We start from the raw sequence: 15,876 nt of genomic DNA on the forward strand, positions 1-15,876 counted from the left end.
TAAATATCAAGTATGTTCAAATTTCCATTTTTCTCATAAATGGCAAACTAAAAATGTTTTCAGTTTCACTGAAATAAAATGCAAATAAGGTTTGAACTTTGCAATTGGTTCAAATGTTTTTAATTGTTTTCTAAAACAGTTTCCCCCTTCAATTCTTTATTTTTTTTACAATTTATTATAAAACCAGATTGATTATCCCATATAGTCTCCTATAGTTTGAATTTTGCTTCTGAATCTATCCATGCAGTCTCATTCAACATGTTCCTCTACCCACAATATTTCCTAAAAACTCAATAGCAAAATGTATGGATTATGCTTTGGCTTCTGTTTTATCGAGAACACTTTAAAATTACCAGTTGTTCCTTTATTATTTTGGACATGCTTTCTGATTATTACTTTTCTGTGTGTTCACTAAATCATTCCATTCATCATGGCTTTATAATCCTCTTTAATATCCAGAGAGGAGGCCCTTTGTTAGAATATTCTCTAAATGATTTCTGAATGTTAATTCTTCTAAATAAACTCTAAAAATCTAATTGAGAATGCAATAGGTGTAATATGTATATACATGTGATATGTAAGTAAATATGTAATATACATACACAGATATATACATATATAAACATAAATACCTTAATACATATATACATATATATATGAGATAACCTTATAATTTTCATTCACATTATTTATATTATTTACATATTATTTAAGGTCATATGGAAGTCATATTAGAACATCCATCTCCAGTTGCTCAAGTCATTCTTCAAGTATTTCAAAGAATTTTACTGTTTTCTTCTTCAAAAAAGTCTTGCACATACCTGAGGAAAAAAGCTTTTAATCTGTATAATGAGGATAAGAATAGCAGTCAATAGGACTGTGGCAATAATCAAATGAGATAGTTAAATTCATAAGTAAATGAAGCACTTTCTATAGTAGCCAGCCCAAAATATTTATTAGATATTTTTATTTGACCAGTTAGTCTGCAGTAGTTATTCCCAGAAAGGAAGTGGCCCTGTTTCTAATTCATTACCATTTGTATTGTCATACATTTTGTGCATGCTATCTTTAGAGGTTATATCTGTAAACAGTATTGACACACAACCTTTGTCATCTGAGTAATAGCATTTATTTATATTTATCATCAGTATACTAGCTTTTTTAGCAAAATTTCAGCTATCTCCTAGAATTGACTATAAATTACGTCTGGGGTTTCTACTTCTTGAATAATTATTGGTAAACTGTCTTCTGTTAAATCATTTGTTATCCACCAAAGATTTCTACTAATTATTTTTCATATCTTTTTGTTAATCATTATTCTTCACTCCAATCGTGTGTGTGTTCTGTCATGTCTTCCTATGCTCTTTTAGGCTTATTATTAGTGAAAATATACAATGATTATTTACTTTATACAAAATATGCAAAGGAACATAATTGAAAACAAACAGTTTCGGGGCTTGCCTGGTGGCGCAGTGGTTGAGAGTCCGTCTGTCGATGCAGGGGACACGGGGTCGTGCCCCGGTCCGGGAGGATCCCACATGCCGCGGAGCGGCTGGGCCCGTGAGCCATGGCCGCTGAGCCTGCGCGTCCGGAGCCTGTGCTCCGCAATGGGAGGGGCCGCAAAGGTGACAGGCCGGCGTACAGCAAAAAAAAACCCAAAAAAAGCAGTATCATGAGTTTGACCAGTCTCGAAAATAGGCAGGATTACAAATTAAGCTCACGCTCTCACTTAATATAAAAGTAATTACAATATTTCCACCCTTTTGTTTTGAACCCTGAATTATGTTTTTAGGCGTTGTGTTCAATGTGCTCAGTACATCATTTTCCCTCACAATAACCCTATCTGATCATTCTTTATCATCTTGTTTCTGTAGACTGGGTAAATTTAAGAGTTTAGGTAGTTTCCCCAGTTTCATATAACTACTAAATTTTGAAGCTTAGATTACTTTTTGTCTGCCTTCCTTTGTATCATATTAAAGTACCATATGCATTTTATCTTGTAGACATTCATGTTTCTGTTTAAAATTATTTGAACAGTTCCACTCAAAAATAAAGTAGCGTATTTGCATAACAAGCAAAATGCTTCATGATCTGGTCCTCCCCATTTCCCATGTATCAAAAAATCTCTGAACTCTCCCTAGATTCTATGGAAATTCACATTATACCCCCAAATTGCCTTTACTTTTTTTTCTTTTTTTTTTTTTTTGCGGTACGCGGGCCTCTCACTGTCTTGGCCTGTCCCGTTGCGCAGCACTGGCTCCGGATGCGCAGGCTCAGCGGCCATGGCTCACGGGCCCAGCCACTCTGCAGCATGTGGGATCTTCCCGGATCCGGTCACGAACCCATGCGCCCTGCATCAGCAGGCAGACTCTCAACCACTGCGCCAACAGGAAAGCCCTTCTCCTTTATATTGATTAAAGCAACTGGGAAAAGTATGCAGTAAAAAAGTAGAGAACACATTCTGTCGCTGCACTTTTCTTCAGAGTTTCTCCCGCGAGTTGCTCTCGCCAGTTGCTCTCGCGAGAATCTCTCGCCAGTTGCTCTCGCGAGTTTTTCTCTTCGCCTCTCCCCCACCTCTACGTCTTTCATCTTCTCTAACTCCAGTGCGGCTCCTCGGTTTGCCCACCCAGCGCTACGTCCTGTTCCTCATCCTCTTTCTATAAGTAGAGCGCTTGCTCTTGACCGTTAGTTTCTTTAGCGGTCGTCTGAAGAGACGCGGGAGGAAGACTTCTGAAGAAGAGGACAAAGTAAGGTAAGGAATTCGGCACTTTAGGGAGGAGAGAATAATTTATACCTCAGGAGAAAGAGTTGATACCTGTATCTTCTCCTGTTCCCAGAGAAAGCATGGTAATTCAGATTTTGACTTTTCTCTCAGGCTTTCTCTGTAAGATTTAAGAGCCGAGTAAGTTGTGTTTGTAGACATATGTCTGAATATACACTGTCTCCAGAAGTCTATCAGACATCCTCAAAAAAAACACCACAGAGACTCAGATACTCACAAAATCCCCAGACCCACACCAGGGGGGTGCATACTCAGCTCAGGGATCACATACCCACCTCAGGGGACTACAGACAGCTTCAGATACCCCAGGTAAGCTCAAGAGATCCCAAGCCACAATCAGAGAACACAAATGCAGCTGTAGTTACTGCAGATGCAAGTCAGGTGACCCAGAGTCAGTTTGGGGGCCAGTGATCTATGTTAACAGATCCCACACCCACCTTATGAGACCCCAATTCAGTTAAGGCATGCCCAGGCCACATCACAGGGGTCTTAGACCCTTATCTGAAGACCCAGTCCCACCACAGTATACCCATACCCATAACAGGGAACCAAAACCTATTGGGCCCATTAAAAAGCGCAGGTAAACCAGATATTCTCAGGATAGCCACACTTAGATCGAGGACCTCAAATTTCATGGTAGGTGGCTCCCAGCTCAAATTATGGATCTTCCATCCACATAAAGATGCACGAAAAACTAACACAGAAGATGACAAATCCACATAAGACATTTAGACTCAGCACAGGGACCCAATCAGCTCAGCTCAGTTATCTCCAAACAATACCTGAACATGTTCACACTCAACACAAGGAAACCTAGGTCCACCCTAGGTGACAAAGACCCTCCTCAGAGGTCCAGACTCAGCTCAGGAGATCTACACATTCCTGAGGGTAAGCAGACTCAGTTCAAGGAACAAGGGACAATACCATAGAAGACTAAGCTCAGGAGATGTCTGAATGTTTTGGTGATGGCATAGACAACAGAGAGGTTTCAGCAAACATGCAGAGAAGGTACTTCCAGCTACAACAGAATGGCCACAGGCAGGAAGCCAGAATCATGTTCAATGCCAGTCAATTATGAAGGAATACTCAGTGGAGTTTTGGAGTTCTCTGGTGATGATGTTGGTAGTTTCGATAAGATTGCCCACAGTCATAGTTATTTACTAAAGGAGAACATGGAAGATGCAGGAGTTTTGGTGACCTTTCTGAATGGCCTACACAGCACAAGCTCCAAGAGTAAAGGTTGCTTGTTTGTCTTCTGCTGCAATAGTCAAATTTTTAATTGAACTCTCAATCTCTTACTCTTCTTTTAAGGCTTCTTGAGAACCTCGTGACCAAGAAAGGTCACATGCATGGTTAGGTGGAATTCTGCACCTAAGTTGTAGTTGTCACATGTCTTTGTAGAGTCATCAGGTTCCTAGAAAACTTAAATCAGAGGTAAAAATGTAGTTAACGTGAGAAAAGAAGATAATCTAGTTAAAGATTTGATAGGGACTAATTAGCTAGATAACAGGTACCAGCTCATCTGGCAGAAAGATACTAATATGCAAAGTTGTCATAAATATGTCTCATTAGGAGTTACCTAGAGTTCATGAAAATGGTTGTCAGATGGGTTTATACTTCAGAGTTCATATGACCCTTTTGATGAAAGTACTGTCCCATCCATTTTGGAAGAGGAAAGTTCCCAAGTTTTTGATGGCAGGACACAGTTCCAAGTAAAGGTTAAATTGTATTTAGGACCTTCTCAGTATACTGTATTAAAAGAACAAGGTAAGGAATATGTACTTTGACCTCCCGTAATAATAGTGTAAATATTCGTATTGGTGGCAAAGTAGTATAATTTAAAATACCTAGATCTTTGAAACAGCTGTTGGTTATGTTACAGTGGAAATATGCATTGCTTTTCCTAAAAAGTATTGAAGTCTACAGAGAAAATCTAAAGTTCCCCCTCACTAAGTGTCAACACAAAGGATGCCCTTAAACCTGAGACAGTATAGCAATTTGGGGAAAACTGCAGGTTTCCAAAGGAAAGTGGGTAGATAAAATCAATCAGAAGTAGGACTGTGAGGTTTAGCTCTGAATCATGGGAAGGAATACTATACATCTGGGGCTCCTTGAAGGGACAGAGTAATTCTTACGGGGGAAACAGCTCATGTAAGGAAGAAGATAAAGAGGGGTAATACACCAAGGGGGGAAGGGAGGGAGAGGGATAAATTGGGAGATTGGGATTGACATATACACACTACTATATAGAAAACAGAGACTAAGGACATACTGTATAGCACAGGGAACTCTACTCAGTGCTCTGTAATGACCTATGTGGGAAAAGAATCTAGAAAAGAGGGGAGACATATGTACATATAAGTGATTCACTTTGCTGTGCAGTAGAAACTAACACAACATTGTAAATCAACTCTACTCCTATGAAAAATTAATTTAAAACTAGGTAATACAACGTGAGGCTTATTATGGAGAGCTACAGTTGTAATGGGATCAGTTATATGGATAGCAAAAGTGATGGTGGAGTGGACAGAGATGAAAGATCAGCAAAGAAAGACAGTTAAAACGGTGAGGGTAGAAAGATAAGGAATTCCTGGAAGCTGGGGACCTTGTTCCAGTGTCTTGGGTAGAAGCTGACTAACTCCTGATGTCACCTGCTTGGTGCCATGTTCTTGGGGAACAAGAACTATCTGTCAAGAACTATCTGTCTCATGATGCTATCCACTCCTGGGCAACAGAGAGAGAACACCTCCGTTTAAGGCCTCAGTTAGGGTGGAGTTCTACTCAAGGGTAACATTTACACTTTTTCATTTGAGACACAAATCCTGGGCTGGAACCCCTCCGGTTTGGGCAGCACTGTTGGTCAGGATGATAAAGATCAAAAGGCTCTCAACACTTTATCTGCGTCATAGCACCAGAAAACTGAAAACCAAAGTAAGACCTAGGTAAGGAAAGAGTTTATTCACAAAGACGATTGAATAGAAGAACACTTTGATTTCAGAATCTTCAAGTATTTCAAAATCAAGTAGAAAAAGTATTTTTTAAGAGGAAAGGATGAGCAAGGCCAGCAGAAACCTAGTGGGACAGAAGCAGAGGGGTGAGCAGGAGGTAAAATAGGGGTATTTTAATAGAAAATGTTTCCCCTGCCAGCTGATTCTCAGAATAAGCTGTTACGGAATATGTTCTGACCTTAGTATATTAGTGATTCCCCGAAGTTGAGGGGCAGGTCAAAGTTTAGCACACTGTGAGGAGGAGAGAAGGCTGATTAAAGTTTGGTCAAGCCAAGCCAGTAGATATGTAATGGACAATTGTAGGCCATCACATTACTAGAGAAAACCCACAAGGATATTAATAATTTCTTAAAAATCATTAAATATCAAGTATGTTCAAATTTCCATTTTCTCATAAATGGCAAACTAAAAATGTTTTCAGTTTCACTGAAATAAAATGCAAATAAGGTTTGAACTTTGCAATTGGTTCAAATGTTTTTAATTGTTTTCTAAAACAGTTTCCCCCTTCAATTCTTTATTTTTTTTACAATTTATTATAAAACCAGATTGATTATCCCATATAGTCTCCTATAGTTTGAATTTTGCTTCTGAATCTATCCATGCAGTCTCATTCAACATGTTCCTCTACCCACAATATTTCCTAAAAACTCGATAGCAAAATGTATGGATTATGCTTTGGCTTCTGTTTTATCGAGAACACTTTAAAATTACCAGTTGTTCCTTTATTATTTTGGACATGCTTTCTGGTTATTACTTTTCTGTGTGTTCACTAAATCATTCCATTCATCATGGCTTTATAATCCTCTTTAATATCCAGAGAGGAGGCCCTTTGTTAGAATATTCTCTAAATGATTTCTGAATGTTAATTCTTCTAAATAAACTCTAAAAATCTAATTGAGAATGCAATAGGTGTAATATGTATATACATGTGATATGTAAGTAAATATGTAATATACATACACAGATATATACATATATAAACATAAATACCTTAATACATATATACATATATATATGAGATAACCTTATAATTTTCATTCACATTATTTATATTATTTACATATTATTTAAGGTCATATGGAAGTCATATTAGAACATCCATCTCCAGTTGCTCAAGTCATTCTTCAAGTATTTCAAAGAATTTTACTGTTTTCTTCTTCAAAAAAGTCTTGCACATACCTGAGGAAAAAAGCTTTTAATCTGTATAATGAGGATAAGAATAGCAGTCAATAGGACTGTGGCAATAATCAAATGAGATAGTTAAATTCATAAGTAAATGAAGCACTTTCTATAGTAGCCAGCCCAAAATATTTATTAGATATTTTTATTTGACCAGTTAGTCTGCAGTAGTTATTCCCAGAAAGGAAGTGGCCCTGTTTCTAATTCATTACCATTTGTATTGTCATACATTTTGTGCATGCTATCTTTAGAGGTTATATCTGTAAACAGTATTGACACACAACCTTTGTCATCTGAGTAATAGCATTTATTTATATTTATCATCAGTATACTAGCTTTTTAGCAAAATTTCAGCTATCTCCTAGAATTGACTATAAATTACGTCTGGGGTTTCTACTTCTTGAATAATTATTGGTAAACTGTCTTCTGTTAAATCATTTGTTATCCACCAAAGATTTCTACTAATTATTTTTCATATCTTTTTGTTAATCATTATTCTTCACTCCAATCGTGTGTGTGTTCTGTCATGTCTTCCTATGCTCTTTTAGGCTTATTATTAGTGAAAATATACAATGATTATTTACTTTATACAAAATATGCAAAGGAACATAATTGAAAACAAACAGTTTCGGGGCTTGCCTGGTGGCGCAGTGGTTGAGAGTCCGTCTGTCGATGCAGGGGACACGGGGTCGTGCCCCGGTCCGGGAGGATCCCACATGCCGCGGAGCGGCTGGGCCCGTGAGCCATGGCCGCTGAGCCTGCGCGTCCGGAGCCTGTGCTCCGCAATGGGAGGGGCCGCAAAGGTGACAGGCCGGCGTACAGCAAAAAAAACCCAAAAAAAGCAGTATCATGAGTTTGACCAGTCTCGAAAATAGGCAGGATTACAAATTAAGCTCACGCTCTCACTTAATATAAAAGTAATTACAATATTTCCACCCTTTTGTTTTGAACCCTGAATTATGTTTTTAGGCGTTGTGTTCAATGTGCTCAGTACATCATTTTCCCTCACAATAACCCTATCTGATCATTCTTTATCATCTTGTTTCTGTAGACTGGGTAAATTTAAGAGTTTAGGTAGTTTCCCCAGTTTCATATAACTACTAAATTTTGAAGCTTAGATTACTTTTTGTCTGCCTTCCTTTGTATCATATTAAAGTACCATATGCATTTTATCTTGTAGACATTCATGTTTCTGTTTAAAATTATTTGAACAGTTCCACTCAAAAATAAAGTAGCGTATTTGCATAACAAGCAAAATGCTTCATGATCTGGTCCTCCCCATTTCCCATGTATCAAAAAATCTCTGAACTCTCCCTAGATTCTATGGAAATTCACATTATACCCCCAAATTGCCTTTACTTTTTTTTCTTTTTTTTTTTTTTTGCGGTACGCGGGCCTCTCACTGTCTTGGCCTGTCCCGTTGCGCAGCACTGGCTCCGGATGCGCAGGCTCAGCGGCCATGGCTCACGGGCCCAGCCACTCTGCAGCATGTGGGATCTTCCCGGATCCGGTCACGAACCCATGCGCCCTGCATCAGCAGGCAGACTCTCAACCACTGCGCCAACAGGAAAGCCCTTCTCCTTTATATTGATTAAAGCAACTGGGAAAAGTATGCAGTAAAAAAGTAGAGAACACATTCTGTCGCTGCACTTTTCTTCAGAGTTTCTCCCGCGAGTTGCTCTCGCCAGTTGCTCTCGCGAGAATCTCTCGCCAGTTGCTCTCGCGAGTTTTTCTCTTCGCCTCTCCCCCACCTCTACGTCTTTCATCTTCTCTAACTCCAGTGCGGCTCCTCGGTTTGCCCACCCAGCGCTACGTCCTGTTCCTCATCCTCTTTCTATAAGTAGAGCGCTTGCTCTTGACCGTTAGTTTCTTTAGCGGTCGTCTGAAGAGACGCGGGAGGAAGACTTCTGAAGAAGAGGACAAAGTAAGGTAAGGAATTCGGCATTTTAGGGAGGAGAGAATAATTTATACCTCAGGAGAAAGAGTTGATACCTGTATCTTCTCCTGTTCCCAGAGAAAGCATGGTAATTCAGATTTTGACTTTTCTCTCAGGCTTTCTCTGTAAGATTTAAGAGCCGAGTAAGTTGTGTTTGTAGACATATGTCTGAATATACACTGTCTCCAGAAGTCTATCAGACATCCTCAAAAAAAACACCACAGAGACTCAGATACTCACAAAATCCCCAGACCCACACCAGGGGGGTGCATACTCAGCTCAGGGATCACATACCCACCTCAGGGGACTACAGACAGCTTCAGATACCCCAGGTAAGCTCAAGAGATCCCAAGCCACAATCAGAGAACACAAATGCAGCTGTAGTTACTGCAGATGCAAGTCAGGTGACCCAGAGTCAGTTTGGGGGCCAGTGATCTATGTTAACAGATCCCACACCCACCTTATGAGACCCCAATTCAGTTAAGGCATGCCCAGGCCACATCACAGGGGTCTTAGACCCTTATCTGAAGACCCAGTCCCACCACAGTATACCCATACCCATAACAGGGAACCAAAACCTATTGGGCCCATTAAAAAGCGCAGGTAAACCAGATATTCTCAGGATAGCCACACTTAGATCGAGGACCTCAAATTTCATGGTAGGTGGCTCCCAGCTCAAATTATGGATCTTCCATCCACATAAAGATGCACGAAAAACTAACACAGAAGATGACAAATCCACATAAGACATTTAGACTCAGCACAGGGACCCAATCAGCTCAGCTCAGTTATCTCCAAACAATACCTGAACATGTTCACACTCAACACAAGGAAACCTAGGTCCACCCTAGGTGACAAAGACCCTCCTCAGAGGTCCAGACTCAGCTCAGGAGATCTACACATTCCTGAGGGTAAGCAGACTCAGTTCAAGGAACAAGGGACAATACCATAGAAGACTAAGCTCAGGAGATGTCTGAATGTTTTGGTGATGGCATAGACAACAGAGAGGTTTCAGCAAACATGCAGAGAAGGTACTTCCAGCTACAACAGAATGGCCACAGGCAGGAAGCCAGAATCATGTTCAATGCCAGTCAATTATGAAGGAATACTCAGTGGAGTTTTGGAGTTCTCTGGTGATGATGTTGGTAGTTTCGATAAGATTGCCCACAGTCATAGTTATTTACTAAAGGAGAACATGGAAGATGCAGGAGTTTTGGTGACCTTTCTGAATGGCCTACACAGCACAAGCTCCAAGAGTAAAGGTTGCTTGTTTGTCTTCTGCTGCAATAGTCAAATTTTTAATTGAACTCTCAATCTCTTACTCTTTTTTTAAGGCTTCTTGAGAACCTCGTGACCAAGAAAGGTCACATGCATGGTTAGGTGGAATTCTGCACCTAAGTTGTAGTTGTCACATGTCTTTGTAGAGTCATCAGGTTCCTAGAAATCTTAAATCAGAGGTAAAAATGTAGTTAACGTGAGGAAAGAAGATAATCTAGTTAAAGATTTGATAGGGACTAATTAGCTAGATAACAGATACCAGCTCATCTGGCAGAAAGATACTAATATGCAAAGTAGTCATAAATATGTCTCATTAGGAGTTACCTAGAGTTCATGAAAATGGTTGTCAGATGGGTTTATACTTCAGAGTTCATATGACCCTTTTGATGAAAGTACTGTCCCATCCATTTTGGAAGAGGAAAGTTCCCAAGTTTTTGATGGCAGGACACAGTTCCAAGTAAAGGTTAAATTGTATTTAGGACCTTCTCAGTATACTGTATTAAAAGAACAAGGTAAGGAATATGTACTTTGACCTCCCGTAATAATAGTGTAAATATTTGTATTGGTGGCAAAGTAGTATAATTTAAAATACCTAGATCTTTGAAACAGCTGTTGGTTATGTTACAGTGGAAATATGCATTGCTTTTTCTAAAAAGTATTGAAGTCTACAGAGAAAATCTAAAGTTCCCCCTCACTAAGTGTCAACACAAAGGATGCCCTTAAACCTGAGACAGTATAGCAATTTGGGGAAAACTGCAGGTTTCCAAAGGAAAGTGGGTAGATAAAATCAATCAGAAGTAGGACTGTGAGGTTTAGCTCTGAATCATGGGAAGGAATACTATACATCTGGGGCTCCTTGAAGGGACAGAGTAATTCTTACGGGGGAAACAGCTCATGTAAGGAAGAAGATAAAGAGGGGTAATACACCAAGGGGGGAAGGGAGGGAGAGGGATAAATTGGGAGATTGGGATTGACATATACACACTACTATATAGAAAACAGAGACTAAGGACATACTGTATAGCACAGGGAATGACCTATGTGGGAAAAGAATCTAGAAAAGAGGGGAGACATATGTATATATAACTGATTCACTTTGCTGTGCAGTAGAAACTAACACAACATTGTAAATCAACTCTATTCCTATGAAAAATTAATTTAAAACTAGGTAATACAACGTGAGGCTTATTATGGAGAGCTACAGTTGTAATGGGATCAGTTATATGCATAGCAAAAGTGATGGTGGAGTGGACAGAGATGAAAGATCAGCAAAGAAAGACAGTTAAAACGGTGAGGGTAGAAAGATAAGGAATTCCTGGAAGCTGGGGACCTTGTTCCAGTGTCTTGGGTAGAAGCTGACTAACTCCTGATGTCACCTGCTTGGTGCCATGTTCTTGGGGAACAAGAACTATCTGTCAAGAACTATCTGTCTCATGATGCTATCCACTCCTGGGCAACAGAGAGAGAACACCTCTGTTTAAGGCCTCAGTTAGGGTGGAGTTCTACTCAAGGGTAACACTTACACTTTTTCATTTGAGACACAAATCCTGGGCTGGAACCCCTCCGGTTTGGGCAGCACTGTTGGTCAGGATGATAAAGATCAAAAGGCTCTCAACACTTTATCTGCGTCATAGCACCAGAAAACTGAAAACCAAATTAAGACCTAGGTAAGGAAAGAGTTTATTCACAAAGACGATTGAATAGAAGAACACTTTGATTTCAGAATCTTCAAGTATTTCAAAATCAAGTAGAAAAAGTATTTTTTAAGAGGAAAGGATGAGCAAGGCCAGCAGAAACCTACTGGGACAGAAGCAGAGGGCTGAGCAGGAGGTAAAATAGGGGTATTTTAATAGAAAATGTTTCCCCTGCCAGCTGATTCTCAGAATAAGCTGTTACGGAATATGTTCTGACCTTAGTATATTAGTGATTCCCCGAAGTTGAGGGGCAGGTCAAAGTTTAGCACACTGTGAGGAGGAGAGAAGGCTGATTACCGTTTGGTCAAGCCAAGCCAGTAGATATGTAATGGACAATTGTAGGCCATCACATTACTAGAAAAAGACCCACAAGGATATTAATAATTTCTAAAAAATCATTAAATATCAAGTATGTTCAAATTTCCATTTTTCTCATAAATGGCAAACTAAAAATGTTTTCAGTTTCACTGAAATAAAATGCAAATAAGGTTTGAACTTTGCAATTGGTTCAAATGTTTTTAATTGTTTTCTAAAACAGTTTCCCCCTTCAATTCTTTATTTTTTTTACAATTTATTATAAAACCAGATTGATTATCCCATATAGTCTCCTATAGTGTGAATTTTGCTGTTTGAATCTATCCATGCAGTCTTGAATCAATCCATGCAGATGCAACATATCCAACATGTTCCTCTACCCACAATATTATCTAAAAATTCGATAGCAAAATGTATTGATTGCGCTTTGCCTTCTGTTTTATCGAGAACACTTTAAAATTACCAGTTGTTCCTTTATTATTATGGACATGCTTTCTGATTGTTACTTTTCTGTGTGTTCACTAAATCATTCCATTTATCATGGCTTTATAATCCTCTTTAATATCCAGAGAGGAGGCCCTTTGTTAGAATATGCTCTAAATCTCTGAATGTTAATTCTTCTAAATAAACTCTAAAAATCTAATTGAGAATGCAATATGTGTAATATGTATATACAGATTATATATAAGTAAATATGTAATATACACAGATATATACATATATAAATATAGATACCTTAATACATATGTATGATATAACCTTATAATTTTCATTCACATTATTTATATTATTTACATATTATTTAAGGTCATATGGAAGTCATATTAGAACATCCATCTCCAGTTGCTCAAGTCATTTTTCAAGTATTTCAAAGAATTTTACTGTTTTCTTCTTCAAAAAGTGTTGCACATACCTGAGGAAAAAAGCTTTTAATCTGTACAATGAGGATAAGAATAGCAGTCAATAGGACTGTGGCAATAATCAAATGAGATAGTTAAATTCATAAGTAAATGAAGCACTTTCTATAGTAGCCAGCCCACAATATTTATTAGATATTTTTATTTGACCAGTTAGTCTGCAGTAGTTATTCCCAGAAAGGAAGTGGCCCTGTTTCTAATTCATTACCATTTGTATTGTCATACATTTTGTGCATGCTATCTTTAGAGGTTATGTCTGTAAACAGTATTGACACACAAGCTTTGTCATCTGAGTAATAGCATTTATTTATATTTATCATCAGTATACTAGCTTTTTTAGCAAAATTTCAGCTATCTCCTAGAATTGACTATAAATTACGTCTGGGGTTTCTACTTCTTGAATAATTATTGGTAAACTGTCTTCTGTTAAATCATTTGTTATCCACCAAAGATTTCTACTAATTATTTTTCATATCTTTTTGTTAATAATTATTCTTCACTCCAATCGTTTGTGTGTTCTGTCATGTCTTCCTATGCTCTTTTAGGCTTATTATTAGTGAAAATATACAATGATTATTTACTTTATACAAAATATGCAAAGGAACATAATTGAAAACAAACAGTTTCGGGGCTTGCCTGGTGGCGCAGTGGTTGAGAGTCCGTCTGTCGATGCAGGGGACACGGGGTCGTGCCCCGGTCCGGGAGGATCCCACATGCCGCGGAGCGGCTGGGCCCGTGAGCCATGGCCGCTGAGCCTGCGCGTCCGGAGCCTGTGCTCCGCAATAGGAGGGGCCGCAAAGGTGACAGGCCGGCGTACAGCAAAAAAAAAACCCCAAAAAAGCAGTATCATGAGTTTGACCAGTCTCGAAAATAGGCAGGATTACAAATTAAGCCCAGGCTCTCACTTAATATAAAAGTAATTACAATATTTCCACCCTTTTGTTTTGAACCCTGAATTATGTTTTTAGGCGTTGTGTTCAATGTGCTCAGCACATCATTTTCCCTCACAATAACCCTATCTGATCATTCTTTATGATCTTGTTTCTGTAGACTGGGTAAATTTAAGAGTTTAGGTAGTTTCCCCAGTTTCATATAACTACTAAATTTTGAAGCTTAGATTACTTTTTGTCTGCCTTCCTTTGTATCATATTAAATACCATATGCATTTTATCTTGTAGACATTCACGTTTCTGTTTAAAATTATTTGAACAGTTCCACTAAAAAATAAAGTAGGTAGCATATTTGCATAGCAAGCAAAATGCTTCATGATCTGGTCCTCCCCATTTCTCATGTATCAAAAAATCCCTGAACTCTCCCTACTGATTATATGGAAATTCACATTATACCCCCAAATTGCCTTTTACTTTTTTTTTTTTTTTTTTTTTTTTTTTTTGCGATACGCAGTCCTCTCCCTTGTGGCCTCCCCTGTTGCGGAGCACAGGCTCCGGACGCGCAGGTTCAGCGGCCATGGCTCACGGCCCCAGCCGCTCTGCAGCATGTGGGAACTTCCCGGACCGGAACACGTACCAATGTGCCCTGTCTCACCAGGCGGACTCTCAAACGCTGCGCCACCAGGAAAGTCCTTCTCCTTTATATTGATTAAATTAAAGCAACTGGGAAATGTATGCAGTAAAAAAGTAGAGAACACATTCTGTCGTTGCAGTTTTCTTCAGAGTTTCTCCCGCGAGTTGCTCTCGCCAGTCTCTCTCGCGAGTGTCTCTCTTCACTCCTCCCCCACCTCTACATCTTTCATCTTCCCTAACTCTAGTGCAGCTCATCCCTTCTTCCACCCAGCGCTACATCCGGTTCCTTATCATCTTTCTATAAGTAGAGCGCTTGCTCTTGACCGTTAGTTTCTTTAGCGGTCGTCTGAAGAGACGCGGGAGGAAGACTTCTGAAGAAGAGGACAAAGTAAGGTAAGGAATTCGGCATTTTAGGGAGGAGAGAATAATTTATACCTCAGGAGAAAGAGTTGATACCTGTATCTTCTCCTGTTCCCAGAGAAAGCATGGTAATTCAGATTTTGATTTTTCTCTCAGGCTTTCTCTGTAAGATTTAAGAGCCGAGTAAGTTGTGTTTGTAGACATATGTCTGAATATACACTGTCTCCAGAAGTCTATCAGTTGTTCTTGAACAGTACGTTTAAGTTTTGTTCTTCCAGATAATCAGTTCCCAAGGCAGCAGTGGAAAGCCAGTGAAGTTCCTGGATTTTGTCCGTGAATTGAGAGGGTGGGGAGAGGGGTGGAGATAGGTTTGAAATGCTGTGGGAGGGAATACCGAGTAGATAATTTACCTTTGATTAGCGGCATACCCTCTTTGCTGTTTAACTTGTTTACACCTGGGGGCGGACTGAGAAATTTACCTTTGATTAACGCGTACCCTCTTTGCTGTTTAAGTTTTTTTTTTTCTCTCACTTGCGGGTAGTGGAGCGTACGCCATGGCGCCATTTTGTTCCACGTGCACTTTTTTTTTCCTTACGGGTTTTCTTTGTGAAAGCAGAGGTACTGAACAATAGAGGCAAGATACCTAACTATTTTAACTTAAATGATTTAAAACCTGTAACTTTAGTTATCAGATGTCAAAATGTTGATTCACTTGACAAAAACTGTCAGATTTTAATTTTGCACATAAAGTATGTTACTCTCTTCGGACCAGTGTTTCTTAAAGTCTCTCAGTATAAGTAAAACAGTTTAAATTTCCCTCAGTAAAGGATGTAACTCCCTCCTTTGCTTTTATGACTTACCATTTTTGAAGTTTAAACAGTATT

The sequence above is a fragment of the Tursiops truncatus genome (genome assembly GCF_011762595.2).
Source record: "Tursiops truncatus isolate mTurTru1 chromosome Y unlocalized genomic scaffold, mTurTru1.mat.Y SUPER_Y_unloc_1, whole genome shotgun sequence".
In the NCBI taxonomy this organism is placed as follows: Eukaryota; Metazoa; Chordata; class Mammalia; order Artiodactyla; family Delphinidae; genus Tursiops; species Tursiops truncatus.